We start from the raw sequence: 13,137 nt of genomic DNA on the forward strand, positions 1-13,137 counted from the left end.
TAAGATTCATAATCACAGCAAGGAACTTTTTTTTTTCATAGAAACAAGAATATACATAAAGTAAATTTTTTTTATCAAGTTGGGATTAAGTGCTATCTAACACTAATTTGGAGAGAGAGTTATATTTAATTGACTGATTTGGATAGTATAAAATGGTAATAATTGTTGAACATGGAATTTAAATTTCATGACTTGAATTTCTTATGACTTCTTTCCACGTGAGGATTACCTTTGCAAATACAGCATAATAGAAAGCTTTTCAGGAAGCTTTTACTTGCATTTTCTCTCTAGTGTGTTGATGTTGAATTCAGGCATTGGTGACTTAGGAGGGCACAATGAGAAGATGAATGTGCCTCCACCTCAGAAGTGTCTCCAGCTACTGACTTTGTTCTTTCCCTGAGGCTGAATGAGGTGAATGTAGAATATCTTGCAGTTGAATAATTCGGATTGCTTTTAGGCAAGAATGTTGTGATGTTATAAAAATTGTGATCTAAAAGGAAACTTAACCTTCAGTTCATTCTTTTGATGTATTTTGCCCGAAGCGTGGTGCTAGGACCTGTTATCTCAAATAGGCAATATAAAAATATCTTTCTAATTCACTCCTACAGTTGAAAGATCCTCACGGATTGAAATTACTGTGATCTATCAAGAATTACTTTGTTGTGGAGATAAAATAAAATCACATGCCAGGCAAGGAATAATGGTAACAATGGAGCAGCTTATTATGAAGCTTAAAATGAAAATGCTTTCTTGGCAACACTATTCGGCTTTGAAAAGGTTGAGAATATGTGTCAAACCCAGAGCAGCCGCAGTGCTGGTGTCCTGTTCATTCTTGGTGTAGATTGTTTGCCCTATGTTTAAGGCCAGCCTTTTGGAATCAGCAGCAGTATTTGGCTTAATTGTGTCTTGCTTCATTGTGTTGTTGATATGTAATTAGCATACTATAAAACTCATCATTTTCAAGTGTACATTTCAGGTGTTTTGAGTATACTGATAAGATTGTGCAACTATCAGGACTAATTCCAGAATATTTCATTAATCCGGAGAAGATGGAACTACTAATGTACTTTCTGTCTCTATGGATTTGCTTATTCTGGACATTTCATATAAAATGATATGTAATGTGTGCTCTTTTGTGTCTGACTACTTTTAGTTAGCAAAAACTTTTCAAGATTCAGCGCCAAGTATCAGTACTTCACTCCCTTTAACTGAACCATATTTCACTGTATAGCTACTTATACCACATTTTATCTATCCTTTCATAAGTTGATGACCATTTGTTTCCATTTCTTGGTTGTTATAAATAATGCTGCTATGAACATTTGTTTTCATTTCTCTTGAGTATATACACCTAGGTGTGAAATTGCTATCATACAGTAACTTCTTGTAACTTTTTTGAGGAATAGCCAAACTGTTTCCCACAACAGCTGTGCAATTTTTCACTTTCACCAGCAATACATAAAGATCCAATTTCCCCACATCCTTGTCAATATTTGTTATTGCCAATTTTAAAAGTTATAACCATTTCAGTGTGTGTGAGGTGGTATCTCATCATAGTTTTGATTTTTGATTTCTCTAATGAATGATGAGCATTCCTGTGCTTATTTGCCCTGTATCTATCTACCTGTCCATCCTACCTATGTATCTGTCTGTCTATGTTGTTGTTCAGTTACTAAGTGAAGTGAAGTGCAAGGTGCTCAGTCGTGTCTGACTCTTTGTGACCCCATGGACTATACAGTCCCATGGAATTCTCCAGGCCAGAATACTGGAGTGGGTACCTGTTCTCTTCTGCAGGGGATCTTCCCAACCCAGGGATCAAAGCCAGGTCTCCCACATTACAGGCGGATTCTTTACCAGCTGAGCCAGCAGCTAAGTTGTGTCCAACTCTTCGTGACCCCATGGACTGCAGCATGCCAGGCTCCTCTATCCTCCACTATTTCTCAGAGTTTGATAAGATTCATGTCCATTGAGTCAGTGAAGCCATCCAGCCATCTCATCCTCTGTCACCCCTCCTTCTCCTCTTGCCCTCCATCTTTCCCTGCATGAAGGTCTTTTCTAGTGAGTTGACTCTTCACATCAGGTGGCCCAAGTATTGGAGCTTCAACTTCAGCGTCAGTCCTTCCAATGAATATTCAGGGTTGATTTCCTTTAGGATTGACTGATTTGATCTCCTTACTGTTCAAGGGACTCTCAAGAGTCTTCTCCAAGACCACAGATCAAAAGCATTAATTCTTGGGTGCTCAGTCTTCTTTATGGTCCAACTCTCACGTCCATACATGACTACTAGAAAAACTATAGCTTTGACTGTGTGGACCTTTGTTAGTAGAGGCTTTTTAATACACTGTCTAGATTTGTCTTAGCTTTTCTTCCAAGGAGCAAGCGTCTTAATTTCATGGTTGTAGTCATCGTCTGCAGTGATTTTTAGGAGCCCAAGGAAATAAAATCTGTCACTGCTTCCACTTTTTCCCCTTCTATTTGCCATGAAGTGATGGGACTGGAAGCCATGATCTTAGTTTTTTTAATGTTGAGTTTCAAGTCAGCTTTTTTATTCACCTCTTTCAGCCTCATCAAGAGGCTCTTTAGTTCCTCTTCACTTTCTGCCATTGGAGTATCTATCTATAAAAATGTCTATTTGAACCTTTTCCCATTTTTAAAATTTGGGTCATTTGTTTTTTCATTATGAATGGTAAGAGTTCTTTCTGTGTTCTGGGTGCTATATCCTTATTAGATATATGATTTGCAGATATTTTCTCCCATTCTGTGGATTGTATTTCATGATGCTTTGCTCCATCTGTCTATAGGAATGCAGACTGTTGGTTTCCAAGGCTACTGTTAAGATGGGCAGTGTGGATGGTACTAGGGTAAGTTAAAACACCACAGGACTTGCTGCTTTCATGACTAAATGCAGCCACTTTTCTTGAATAAATGCTCCTTAGGTTATTACAAGTCTGTGGTTAATACCTTTAGGTCTGAAAAAGTTGATTTTGACAAATTTTGCCAGCTTTCCTTCTGTTTCTTTTATGAAGTAGTACATTTTCGGAGGTTATCATGTTGACATTTTTACCGACCTTACCTCAATTACATGTCTTACATTACAGTGGGATGACTGCTTTGCCTTTGGTTTTTTCATACACACTTGTCTGGTCATGTGGATGCTGTGGAAAGTTTGACTCAAACTTGTAAGGCCACCACCATGGAGCTTCTTATTGAATGTCGTCTCCTACTTTTATGATTCAGAAATTTTGGGAGCCATTGAGAGCCTTAGAGATTGGCTAGCAGATTGATCCTTCTGTTTCATACATGAGAAAACACATGAGCACCCCTTGTAATGTGAAATGAATTGCCTGGCTTGTTCTAAGTTGGTAGTTGAGTCTAGAGGAGAATTGAAGTCTTCAGACTGCAGGTAAGAGCTCTAACAGAAACACTCAGTAGAATCCTGAATCTTATCACCCAGCCTACATGATTTCCCATTTGTGTGGGCATTTGGCTCAGTCCCTGGGAGACTTTGAACATGATGAAATGCCATAAGGCTCACCCATGCACAGCCCCACAGGTATTCTCATGGACTTAATTTTTACCTTGTAATTATTTGCAGATTATAAAAATATCTCGTCACCAGGAAGCAGCCAGCAGTTTGAGCTATGTGAAACTTATGTTATAACTACATTTCTAACTTTCCCTGTTCATTACGGCATCAAATAACCTCAAGAATGGCTTCTGTATAGTAGTCAAAGAGAAAATAATGGTTTCAAAATAAAAGTTTTGGGCTGAAATGTAGATATATGAATGCAAATTGAAAGCACTTGTTTTTAAGGTCCTTAAAATCTTAATGCTGCTTGGTGATTATATTGGTTTGCTAGGTCAGTCATACAAAGTACCACAGACTGGATGGCTTAAGTGGCAGAAATTTATTTTCTCCCAATTCTGGAGGCTGAAAATCTGAGATCAGAGTGTCTGCAGGATTGGTGTCTCCCAAGACTTATCTCCTTGGCTTGTATATAACTGTCTTCTCCCTGTGTCTTCACCTTGCTTTCCCTCTGTAACTTCCTGTTATTAAAAGGACACCCATCATATTGGATTAGGGACCACCACAATGACCTCCTTTTAATTTAATTACCTCTTTAAAGACCCTATTTCCAAATAGAGTCACATTCTGAGATTCTGGGGATTAGGACTACGAATATGAAATCTATGAATCATTTTGATTGAATTTAATAAGATGATGCTTATGATTATTCCATGTACTGTCAATTGTCTAACCTGTTTTGTCTCTGCCCAGGTCAACCAGCTACAACATGCAGTGCCAGTTCAACAAAGATATAAAACTACAGCTGACCACGGAAAATATCACACACCCTTGGACACTGCTATAAGGACTCTGAGGCTTGAGACTAGCAAGAGGGGGAGGCCCAATACCCCTCTCCGCCCCAGTTCAGTAGGAAGTAGCCAGAAAGACCTTGACGCCCCTATTCCCAAAGACTTGGGCCTCCCATCTCTTGAGGGGGGAATGTTAGGTAGGTAGAATAGGGAAAAGGAGTCCAAAATGGCGATGGCTAAAAGACAAGGAAGGTCCGAGGACCAGAGGGAAGACTTCAGGCAGAACAAACAGAACAAACAGCACTCCTGGCTAAGCCCAATTTGCATAGGGCAGGCCCAGGTGGAGGGAAAAAATATATAAAAGGAGGAGCCAAAGCGCTTTCTGAGGGACTCTCTCTCCCGCGTGCACGCGCTCTTTTCTTTCTCTCTCTCTCTCACTCTCCTGCTATCTTCTAAATAAAATAGAGCTGTAACACTGAAAAAAAAAAAAAAGATTCTATTGAATCTATTGATTCTAGCAAAAAAATAATATTTTCAAACTAAATAAAAGGGAAAGTTTAAACAAAGGAATAAAAAAAAGTGCAACAAATAGAAAGATGGTAGATTTCAATCCACCACATATGACTTCAGATGTGAATGGTTTACATATAACAGTTAAATTACAGGGATTATCGAAGTGGATTAAAAAACAGGACTCAGATCTATCTAGTGTCTGTAAGGAAGCCCTCAAAATATAAAGATGCAGGTAAATGAACAGTAAAAGGATGTAGAAAGTTACACCATCTTGCTGTGCTACGTGTCGTGTCTGACTCTTTGTGACCCCATGGAATGTAGCGCACCAGGCTCCTCTCATCAATGGGATTTTCCTGGCAAGAATACTGGAGTGGGTTGCCATTCCCTTCTCCAGGGATATACCATCTTAACATCCATCAAAACAAAACTGGAGTAACTATGTTAATTTTAAGCAAACCAGACTTCAGAACAAAGAAAATTATCAGGAATAAAAGGTATTACGTAATTAAAAGAGTCGATTCTCCAAGAGGTCATTGCTGCTGCAGCTGCTAAGTTGCTTCAGTTGTGTCTGACTCTGTGCAACCCCATAGACGGCAGCCCACCAGGCTCCCCCGTCCCTGGGATTCTCCAGGCAAGAACACTGGAGTGGGTTGCCATTTCTTTCTCCAATGCATGAAAGTGAAAAGTGAAAGTGACCCTTAATATGCATATTCCTAACAACAGAGCATCAGAATACATGAAATAAAAAATGAATAGAACTGATCACTACTGATCTCATGGACAATAAAAGGATAATAAAGGAATATTAGGTATAAGTCTATTCCCACAAATTTGATAACAGGTAAAATGGACCAATTGGACATTAAAACTCAAACAAACAGAAATAATCTGAGTAGAGCTGTATCTATTAAGGATTTTGAATCACTGATAAATAAAATCCCAAAAATGAAAGCAGTGGTTCTAAATGATTTCACTGGTGAATTTTGCCAAACATTTAAAGAAGAAATGCCACCAATTCTCTGCACCCTCTTCCAGGAAATAGAAGCAGAGGGAACACTTTCTAACATATCCAATGGAGCTCACATTACACGCATTCTCCAGACCAGATAATGACATTATAAAGAAATACCAGAGACCAGTATCTCTTCTGAACATAAATGCAAAATTCCTCAACAAAATATTAGCAGAGCGAATCCAATAATAAATTAAAAAATTGCTCAATCATAACCAAGTAGGATTTGTCCTAAATATACATGGTTAAAATCCAAAAAAACCCCACAATACAAAAGCTGGTGAGAATGCAGAACAACAGATACTCATTTGTTGCTGGTGAGAATGCAAAATGTTACAATCACTTTGGAAGACAATTTGGCAATTTCTTACAAAGCTAAACATTATCTTACCATGTAATCCAGCAATCAGACTCCTTGGCATTTACCCAAATGAGTTGAAAACTCTGCAAACACACACGAAAAAACCTACACAGAAATGTTTATGGCAGTTTTATTCATAATTGCCCAAACTGGAAGCAATCAAGATGTTCATCAGTAGGAAATGGATAAACTTTGGCGCATCCATACAATGGAATATTATTCAGTGACGAGAAGAAATGAACTATCAAAACCAAAAATGGAAGACTCTTAAGTGCATATTGCTAAGTGAGAGAAAGCAGTCTGAAAAGGATACATGTTTTATTATCCATTATATGTCATTCTGGAGAAGTACAGAGACACAGAAAACTATAGAGGCAGTAAAAAGATCAGTGGTTACAGGGGTCGGGTGGAGAGGAGGAAGGATAAAGCACAGGGATTTTTAAGGCAGTAAAACTATATGATACTATGACGGTGGATATATGAAATTTATAAAAATCGATAGAAATGTACAACTTTATTGTAAACTCTGGGTTTTAGTTAGTAATCATGTGCTAATATTGTTTTGTTAACTTAAATATACCACACTAATGCAAACTGTGAATAATAGGGGAAGCTCTGTGGGAAAGGGAACATACAGGGACTTTGAATTATCTACTCGATTTTTCTACAAACCAAAAACCACTCTAAAAGTAAAGTCTATTCATTATAAAAACAAAAGTACATAAAAATATGTATCTGATTTCAATTTGCTTTTAACATACTCAGAAATCCTTTTTATTGAAACAAATTTCAGTTTTGAAATAATCATGTTGTCCAAAAGAGGGTGCCAAAGACTTACAAAGCAATTTTTTTTTTGGTTATGCAAAGCAGAGTTAAATAATAAAATAGAATTAATAGAATAAAAAACAAAAGGCCCTAACATAAGTCAGCATGCATGACACTCACTTACATCTCGCCTGCAACTTCCGGCCTCCTGCCTCAGGACTCAGGTCTGCTGCCTTGGATCTTTGGAGCCGCTTCCTTGTGCAGACGAAGCTGAGTTCTCCCTGACGATGCACAGTGGTGACTCGCACTCTGAAGAGACCTGCAGGAAGCTGGGCTAGCACAGATACATTTGGACCCGATTTTAAGCATGTGTGTATCAACACCCTCAGATATGCAGATGATACCACCCTAATGGCAGACAGTGAAGAGAAACTAAAGAGACTCTTGATGAAGGTGAAAGAGGTGAGCGAAAAAGCGGGCTTGAAGCACAACATTAAAAAAAAAAAAACAACTAAGATTTTGCCATCCAGTACCATCACTTCATGGCAAATAGAAGGGGAAAAAGTGGAAGCAGTGACAGATTTCATTTTCTTTGGCTCCAAAATCACTGCGGATGGTGACTGCAGCCATGAAATTAAAAGATGCTTGCTCCTTGGAAGGAAAGCAATGACAAACCTAGACAGCTTATTTAAAGCAGAGACATCCCTTTGCCAAGAAAGGTCTGTATAGTCAGAGCTTTGGTTTTTCCAATAGTCAAGTATGGATGTGGGAATTAGACCATAAAGAGGGCTGAAGGCTGAAAAATTGATACTTTCTAATTGTGGTGCTGGAAAAGACTCTTGAGAGTCCCTTGGACTGCAAGGAGATCAAACCAGTTAATCCTAAAGGAAATCAAGCCTGGATATTCATTGGAAGGACTGATGCTGAAACTGAAGCTCTAGTACTTTGGCCACCTGATGTGAAGAGTCAACTCATTAGAAGAGACCCTGATGCTGGGAAAGATTGAAGGCAAAAGGAGAAAGGGATGACAGAGGATGAGATGGTTAGATAGAATCACTGACTCAATGGACATGAATCTGAGCAAACTCTGAGAGATAGTTAAGGACAGAGGAGCCTGGCATGCTGCAGTCCATGGAGTTGCAAAGAGTTGGACACAACTTACTCAACAACAACAGAAATGATAAAATTTAAATGAGAACTTTGCAAATGTATAAGTTTTCTTTCAACATATAGTATTTTCAGTGATATAAATTTAAAAACACTTCTACTTACTACAACTGGGTCTTCCATTGACTGTGTAGCCTTTAAAACTTCATTCTTGAATTTCTCTGTAGGTAGGACCATAAGTCAAGGAGCTGTGACTAAGTATAAATGCACCAATTCAGTTCATTCTCCAAGATGTCTTGGTGAATAATTTTGTCAAGGAGAGAATCTTTTTGTTAAGGTAATAATAGTTTCACAAGTAAGCTAAGTTTCTTTATTTGTTATACTGCGTGTTTATAGTTCCAAAACACTTATTTTTTGCTGATTATAAAAGTGTAAAAAAAGTGCCGTAAAAACATACACTTATGTATTGTCATTATTGTTTGGATTTTCCTAATCGCATTTTAAAGATGTCACAAACTATGTTCCTCTGTGTACTCTCTTCTCAGAATATTGATAATTATGTCCAGAGGCTTGATCTGATTTAGATTTGATTTTACTGGCAAAAGGAAAGGAAAGTGAAGTCACTCCATTGTGTTCGACTCTTTGTGACCCCTGGAGTGTAGCCTACCAGGCTCCTCCATCCAGGGAATTTTCCAAGCAAGAGTACTGGAGTGGGTTGCCATTTCCTTCTCCAGAGGATCTTCCCAACCCAGGGATGGAACCCAGGTCTCCCGCACTGCAGGCGGACGCTTTACCGTCATATGTGGCGTTACGCACTTCTGTCATAAGGTACAAGGTGTCTGGCTGTCTTTCTTTAGGACTGCTTGAAGCTATTCATGACCACTGCCTGTCTTCATTAGGAGTTTGCAAATGTTGCTATTCAGTCATTTCCTCTTATAGTTCTTGGAATGATTCCATAGAGAGACAATTTTCCTAATAAAGTATCTGGTTACCCTGTGTATAGATGATTTTTAAAAAGCAGCTTGAATATTTATTTGGTTTATTTACCAGCTCTCGGGGAAAATGAGTTGATTCTGTAGTGTTTTTTTTTTTTTTTTAAATCTTATCAGTCTTCCTGTTCTTTGTTTTTTTAATTAATCTTATTTTTTTTTAATTTTTTAATTTTTTTCTAATTTTATTTTATTTTTAAACTTTACATAATTGTATTAGTTTTGCCAAATATCAAAATGAATCCGCCACATTTTGGCTGAACTAGGTCTTCTTTGCTGTGCGCGCGCTCTCTCCAGTGGTGGCAGTCAGGGGCTACTTTCTAGCCATGGTGTGTGGGCCTCCCATCACAGTGGCTTCTCTTGTTGCCGAGCTTGGGCTCTAGGGTGTGTGGGCGCAGTAGTTGGGGTACAGCGGGCTTGGCGGTTGTGGTGCACGGCGGGTGTCCCTTGGCACGTGGAATCCTTCTGGACCAGGGATCGAACTCATGTCCCTTCCGTTGGCAGGTGTATTCTCAACCACGGACCACCAGAGAAGTCCCCTGAGCATTTTTAAAAGGTGATTAGTGAAGGTTTCATTTTTTGTTTTAGTAATACTTAGAACTCATGAATTTTAACATTTTTGTGTGTTTTTATTCTTATCAATACTTTGGTCAGTTGAAGCCTCTTCAAACTGACTCCTCTGTTTTTGTGATCTGACCTCAATATAGAAGTCCCTCATTATCCATGGAATACTTTCTAAGGCCCCTATTGTGTACCTGAAACCATGGATAGTATGGAGCTGTATATCCATATACTATATTTTTTCCTATACATACATACCTATGATAAAGTTTAACTGATAAATTAGGCACAGTAAGCGATTAATAACGATAATACTATAATATTAATAGAACAGTCAAAACAATATAATGTAATGAAAGTTATGTGAATATGGTTTCTCTCTCTCTCACACTATCTTATTGTGCAAACTTAATGCCTTTTCCATCATATCTAAGCACTAAATGACACACTGTGGCCATAACTTTTGCAGTGTGAGGTGCAATAGCAGAAGTCGCACAAATTTCTTTTTCCTTCTTCACACTTTCACAGATATAAGATTCATTCTCACCATAGGTTTTAGCAACCTCAGCATAGCATTTTTTCCTTTCCTCATTAACCTGAGACACCTTTTCACTTAAAGAAGCACTTGGCAGTGTCTCTTTGGCATATCCGAATTTCTAGCACTACTACTGTTGTGCTTTGGGGCCAATAATAAGTAAAATAAGGGTTCCTTAAACATAGGCACAGCAGTACTGAAACAGTTGATCTGATAACCCAGATGGCTACTAAGTGACTAACATAGAGGGGAATATGCTGGACAAAGGAGGCGATTCATGATCCGGGTGGGACAGAGTGGGATGGTACGAGATCTCATCAGGCTACTCAGAACATCACACAATTTAAAACTTGTGAATTGTTTGTTTCTGTAATTTTCCATTTAATATTTTTGGATTGCAGTTGACCATGGGGGTAACTGAAATCACAGTGAAACCTTGGCAGCAGCAGGGGAGGGACCACTGCAACATCAGAAATCTTTCTTGCTTGCAGGTATGACAAAGGATCTAGTTTTGGATAGTTCCTGCCCTAACCTGTAATTAGTAATTTTTCCCAAGGTGCTCTAATTTTTAAACTAAAAAGTTATGTGTACTTACATTTAGAGAGCAAAATCTGGGTGCTAGTGGTCTTTAGTACTACTGGGTTGATCTTTGTCTCTAGATTTTTTCAGTGGACAACTCTTAAATTTGACAACAATCATAACCCAGTTTTTCTTTGCTGTCTTTGTAGTAGTGGTATAATATGAGTTATATATTATCTTCACTGATGCCAATGCTTTATGTCAATTTAGGAAAAAATTAGTAAGAATTCACATAAATGTGACCGGTCAAAACTATTATAGCCTGAGAATAGATAAACCAAAGTGCAATCTTTAAAAGAAAAAGAGTTCAACGTGGATAGAGTTGTTTATACAGGTAGGAGGGTGGTAGCTGTTAGGGATAGGAAATAGTCTGTTGGCACCAGATTGAGAGGTGGAGGTACAAGATGCTGGCAAGTGGCTGAGCATCGAGCATCATACTTAAATTAAGGAATCAAAGACTTGTTAATAGATCCCAAAGAATATGATAGGAGTAAATAAGGTGATATGATAGCATTAGAATCAGACACACTTAGGTTTGAATCCTAGCTTTGCCACTTACTGGACAAGCTATTACAGCTTTACTTTATGGAAGTGATGGTGAACCATGTGAAAACATCTGACTAAACAAGAGCTGACTGTGTTCCCAACTATGTATCATAAACTGGCATCTTTTTACCTTGTCTTCACATGTGCCCATGGTCACAACACTACCACTTCAGCAAAGGGCAGTAAAAGGGGGAAAAAGCAGAGTGGAAAGAGACCACAGTCATTTAATTAGGAATGAAGTATCTTACATTTGCAAATTGTGCAACATTGGACCACATGGACAAATTGCTAGAATTCTCTCAAATAAGGGACTCTAAAAGCTACGTCTTACTTGTTTCATGGTGAATCAATTTGAGCATGAGGAAAGAAGAAAGTGGAATTATGCCTGAGCAGGGTTTTGTAAGTTGAGGGCAGCAGAAATCCCGGAGCCTTTGAGGAAGGCTTTGAAAAGAGAGCACTCTTTCCTGAAGGCAAAAGAAAGTTTCTATCAGGCTGCCTGGCCCTATGTTGGCTTTCGATTTCACAAAAATAAGGGGAAAAATGCCATGAATTTTCTTAACCTTAGAGCTAAATTTGTCGAGAGAAAATCTTTGTGAATGTTGTTCTTTATGATGATGTACACAAAAAGGTTCACTTTAGACCTGACCTTGGTCGAATTTTGTTAAGGATGGCTTATCATTTTTCTCTTGGGATTCCCAGGTGGCTCAGTGGTAAAGAATCTGTCTGCCAATGCAGGAGATGCATGTTTGATCCTTGGGTTGGGAAGATCCCCTGGAGAAGGAAATATTAACCCACTCCCATATTCTTGCCTGGGAAATCCCATGGACAGAGGAGCCTGGTGGGCTACAGTCCGTGGGGTCGCAAAGAGTCAGACATGACTGAGCAGCTGAACGTGCACACATCTTTTCTCTTAACTCTTTACATAGTGACTAAGCTAAGATGTACCTATCTTTGTGCTTAATGCTTTGATCTTCACAGGCAAAATGCCTCAGGAGATAGTAAAAATTTAAGACTAAGAAGAAACCAGGAGACCTTTAATACAATGCCCTCATTTCACAGATGAGGGTACTAAGGCCGCCAAGAAATTGACAATCCTATTTAAGAGAAATAAAAAAGTGAAATAATTAAATATCAATATACAAGAGTATAGGAGTAAATACTCTGTTTTATGTGGATTATATGTGCTCTAGGAATCTGAAGAGAGGAGATCTCCATTGTTGTATAAGTAAATGGAGAGAGCTAAGAGGCTTGACATTTGCCAAAAGTATAAAGTTTGCAGGAGGCTTTATCAGCGTGACCTTGAGTCTGATATTTGCCCAGGAGATTAAAGAATAGGAGGAAGGTGGTTCACAAAACTGGGGAGGTCCAAGAAAATGCTCAAAAGCAGAAATTATGGCTTGTCTGGAAGATGGTGATAGGAACACTGGGAAGCATGTTTGGAGAGAAATGAGAATGTCATGCATGCAGACCTTGATATTCAGAAAAGGCTAGCAACCACTGGATTGACAAGTTAAATTTGTAAGAAGAGCTCAGCAATTATCATACAGCAGCCACTGATAGCCACCCTTGAAAAGCTTCCAATTCTGCAACATGAGTTTGTTATTGACTGTCTTTTAACTATGCTTAAAATTGGGGGAATCCTTTAATTTGTATGGTTTAATATCTGTGAAATTACCTGCCATTGTGACAGGGTAACTTGAATATATTTTAATTAGCAGTAACAGTGTGTAGAGTCACTCTCAAGAATAATAGCCTAGCGTGTATTGAGTGTCTTCTATGTGCCAGGCACCATGCTAAACTTTCTCCTTTGATTTCCTGTTTCATTACAATTTTACAGATGTGAGAGGCGAAG

General features: G+C 38.5%; 1 long non-coding RNA gene across 1 annotated transcript in view; it reads left to right on the top strand.

Annotated features, from left to right (window-relative positions):
* Positions 1-10,271: 10,271 nt before the first annotated feature.
* The window catches only part of LOC133229977 (uncharacterized), an 84,494-nt gene continuing 81,628 nt past the window's right edge, over positions 10,272-13,137 (top strand). Inside the window, exon 1 of the long non-coding RNA XR_009730685.1 lies at positions 10,272-10,651. This is a non-coding gene — a long non-coding RNA (uncharacterized LOC133229977). The remainder of the gene's footprint in view (positions 10,652-13,137) is intronic.

The sequence above is a fragment of the Bos javanicus genome, chromosome 18 (genome assembly GCF_032452875.1).
Source record: "Bos javanicus breed banteng chromosome 18, ARS-OSU_banteng_1.0, whole genome shotgun sequence".
Lineage (NCBI taxonomy): Eukaryota > Metazoa > Chordata > Mammalia > Artiodactyla > Bovidae > Bos > Bos javanicus.